The sequence below is a fragment of the Nuphar pumila genome, chromosome 5 (genome assembly GCF_984573655.1).
Source record: "Nuphar pumila chromosome 5, dmNupPumi1.hap1.1, whole genome shotgun sequence".
NCBI classification, from domain to species: Eukaryota; Viridiplantae; Streptophyta; class Magnoliopsida; order Nymphaeales; family Nymphaeaceae; genus Nuphar; species Nuphar pumila.
In genome coordinates, this window is record NC_143253.1 from 123394894 (window position 1) to 123399340 (window position 4447).

The 4447-nt window shown below is 40.1% G+C and overlaps 1 pseudogene; it reads right to left on the reverse strand.

Annotated features, from left to right (window-relative positions):
- Positions 1–1132: 1132 nt before the first annotated feature.
- LOC149838495 (F-box/kelch-repeat protein At5g15710 pseudogene) lies at positions 1133–3843 on the reverse strand (annotated as a pseudogene).
- Positions 3844–4447: the final 604 nt, after the last annotated feature.

A 4447-nucleotide genomic window follows, 5' to 3' on the forward strand; every position in this document is an offset into this window, starting at 1 on the left:
ATAGGACCATGTTTGTGCCACTGGTTCTTTAACTCATTGTTTTCCACCAAGAATGTTTTGTGAAACTCCATTGCCTCCAGCTTAGACATGGAGGCAGTGAAAACTGCAAGCCTACCTCATTCGAAGCTCCTAAAAATTAGTGTTAGGTCTGGATTGCACGAACGAGCTTGTTCATCTATATTCAACCACAGGTAAGGTTAGATGGTGAACTTAAGTCCATAACTCTCTAACGTTGAAAAACTGTTCTCATATACAATGCCTTCAAGGTTTTGCATAGGGAGTGTGGTCCTTGTAGCTTGAAAACTTATATGATGCTGGTTGCTGCAGGGTTCACAGTGGCAAACAGAGCATGCTGTAGGATTGGCAGGTACCGCGGGACAGTGACCTGCCTTCCATTAGAAGAGCCATGCGAAGACAGGGATTAATATGTGCAACAATTCAAGCTGGGTATTACACGAATAAGCCAATTTACTTCTCCCAGCTGGTTGCTCTCAAAACAAACACAAAAATAAGTCCTTCCATGCTAGGTATCATTCAAGGAGCCGGGTAACAATTCAAGATCCTAATGCAGCCTAGAAATTAAGGAAGCAGAAAATACTGGTGTGCCCCCCATTATCTTCTATCACAAAATATACTAGAAAACATCCCCAGATTTGTATGCAAGGCAAAATACCAAAACTATAAAGGTCGAGCTCTTAGTCAACCAGCAAGAGGCAAATCAACTGAAGTTGAACAATCAAACCATCATACTGATCAAGGACCAACTTCAAAATGTGCAGTTTGTTCCACACAGGCATAACTACATATGAAACAAGCAAATATAAGAAATGTTGCTAAATACAGAGACCAAGTTACAGAAGCAACACCAAAATCACAAACCACGGGGGAAAATCCTCTACAGCTCATTGTCCAAGTCATTGCCACTCAAGATTGTGAAACTCAGATAAAGACTTGGTACAAAGTAACACAACTATCAGAGAAGTAAAAGTTTCAAAAGAAAATGTTAATTCAGCTTATGGTATGGATAATCATAACAAACATAACTGAACATGTTTTCGCAGAGTAGTGACTAACCATTGTTACCAATCTTAGTGCACTTGTAAGTCATTTACTAAAAGCAGAGTACTTAGAATGGATGAAAATTTTCTAAATCCTGTTATTTGCAACAAATCCTTGCACAAAAGAAGCAAAGAGCACAAACTTAACCAACTTTTACATGTTCGGAGAACATCTCAAGCTTCAGGATGTCAGTGCCACGAGCAGTTAACAGTTCATGGCCAGATCTTAAAACACTAGCGTTATACAGCCAATATCTTCTGGCAGCTCACCTTTCCCTCACCCCGAAAACAAACTTTCATGTCATTTAAGCAAATTGCTCGACAATTTGGAGATCCATCTTCCAAGCACAAAATTTAGTTGCATTCTCCTCTTTTGAAGCAAAACCAATCACAAATGATATTGAAATACTTTCCCGTAATCATTGCATATAAATCCTCAGAGAAGAAGTATATTATCAGATCAATGCATCAGATGTGGTTTTCTTCAGTACCAACTTTCAAATCCATCTGTTGTTCAAGAACTATGACCCCGATCGTCCAGCACCAACTCCCATGAGACATGCTTGCTGTGTTGAAAGAACACCAATAATGGTCGAATGGATCCTTGATAGTCAAGTTTCTTAACAGACAAAGCATCAGAATTTGGCTCTCTTCAGTACCAACTTTTTGTCCATTAGCATAGCAAAAATGGCTTATGTACTAAAATCCCACTCTTCAAGCACCAACGAAAGTGAGTCATCTTCCCTTCGTTGGAGAAACCTCAATGCCACCATAACCAGAAATCCTTCCCAGCTCTCATTCTATACATAAATTGGAGTAAAATTTCTTAGTAGATCGAAGCATCAAATCTTGGTTCATAGAAGGTAACTTGACTGTTCCATGACTGAAGCACACAACCAGCAATCCACGACCATGTTTTCCTGTCAATATCATAAAGGAGACCTTTACCCTGGTTCCAAGATGTAAAGCAGATCAAGTTATCTTGTCCAAAGCACTCAAACCGTTCAGCTGATACTCTCAACAAAGATTTAAACATCCTCTGGGGCATTCTACCTATCTCTACCCACATAGTATTCACATGATCCAATTCCCAAATCCTCATACTCTGGTGGGTACTATACATACCTATCCTTCCAACCAAAAACAAGCGTTTGCAAGTACCTGCAACAAGGTAACCATCTAATAGAGATCTAGGAAATTTGGCTGGGATATGTTCCCAGTAGCCTGTATCTAATATATACATCATCAACCCTAGTGGTGAAAGGGTCTCAAGGTAGATTCTAGAATCACAGAATGCTACTTTTGAAGAACAGATATTTACAGAAGGCATTACTTGATGCAAAGACCAACTATTCGACCTGGAATCGTATACTTCAGTAGGTAAAGTTCTCTCTCCATACATGTCACTGGTGGCAATCACCTTAAATGATCTGCCTCCTCTATCAACAACCAATATCATCTGGCGCTGCTGATTATAATGCATAGTGGGCAACGTCCGCCAAGTTTGAGTTAGAGGATTACAAACTATGGTTTTGAAACACAACCCATCCAACCCCGAAAAGCAAACCAAGCCGCCCGACGAACCAACCAACAAAAACGCCCATTCAGGCAAGAATGAAAACGGGAGCTTGTACCAAGTTTTGAGCGGCAAACTGAACACCGAGCACTGAGGAGTCTGCAGATTTTTCCAAAAGGTGAGAAGGCAAGGGCCGTGCGAAGGAATCTGCGCATGAAACTTGATGAAGCCGGCATCTGATATTATCGAATTCCACCGTTTACACACCGACCGAAGCTTAAAAAGCACGAAGGGAGGAACCCTGGCCAAAACTTCATTCAAAAGATCCTCGGGCAGGAAAGCCCAGATGCTATCTTCCATTTGGACGTCAAGGTGCACAACCCTACAGAATGAAGACGCCACCTCTTCATCAAATCCCCGAGGTTTCGACTTAAACACCTTCTGCCGAGATGGACTCCGGCTCCCGCTTCGCCCGGAAGCTGTTCGTTTCGGGCGGTCTTCATCTAAAGCTAATTCATTTCTCGTTGAAACCTGCCCAATGCAACATACTTGGCACCTAGATTCTTCATCTTCCCGAGCTTCAGGAACCAAAATTCCATCCATGATTTCTCTTTTCTTAATAAAGAAGAATCAAGAAATAAAATTTGCAATATCCTGGATATGAAATCCAAAGGACGGAAGAAAGTACCTGTTTTTGGGTAACACAGAGGGAAGGAAGAGAAACAGTTTACAGCCCAAAACCCTAAAGCACAAGCACCCCAAGAATATGAAAATTGGGGGTCAAATTTTCACATCCGGTATATATAAAAAAATAAAAAAACAGGAAAATGCCAATTCAGGGCTACAAAGAAAACCCTAACCAGATCGATCTTACCATAGGAAAATTTCTTGAAAAAACACCTGAGAAATCGCGGAATTGAGGAATAGCTAAAATGGCAATCGAGAAAATCCCAAAAAAAAACACTAGATGAGAGAAAAAGCGCGCCCCTTCAAGAGGAAAAATGATACTCTCAAACAAAACCCTTAACGGGAGTTATCTCACCGTTTCAAAACCCTAGAATTTCCGACGATCGTAACGAACATCCAAAGGAAAAAAATAAGTAAAAAAAAAAAGGAATCAAATTCGTGATTTTGCGGAGAGTCGGTGACACAAACCACGAGAGGAAAAGGATTGGCTCAAAACCCTAACTTTGGTTCACGAACTGCGGGCAATTTCGTGATTTCAAAAAGGAAAATCGGACGAAAACTACGAAATCGATTTTCCGTGGGAATTCGAGACCTACCTTTCGCTCTTCTAGGATTTGAGTTTCTGATTCTGACGAAGAGAGAGAGAGAGAGCAACCGAGTTCTTTTGTGTTCAAACGAAGTAGAGAAAACGATCAAATTCTTTATGCCTCCTATTATGAGAATGGAGAAACTTCGTGAGGATAAGAATGGTCGTTTTCTAAGAAAAGAATTCGTCCTGATCTGTCTGTTTTAAAACCTTTGTATCGTTTGCGTTTCTATCTCGATCTCTGACTTTAGACTCGGAATAGAGAAACGGAAATTCCGGTTCGAATCAGGAATCGGGATTGACCATGTCGCTTGTTTATCCATCTTAATAGGACTTGGGTAAGGCTGGATCTGGTCTTATTCGAGCTCTGTACTCATTCAGTTGTCCCAAAGCTCCACATTTCCTTTTGTCTATATTTTTGACAACCTTTTTCTTGTCTCATCTCTGAGTTTCTGAAAAAAAAAAAGTTTATTCAATTTTATTTTCTTAATAGTTTGAGTTATTTTTAAGGGCACGTTAAAGATGTAAGAAAAGTGATGCAAAATGAAAAATCTGTATGGATTTTTGTTGAGAGAGTTTTTCTAAAAAGTACACTTTTTT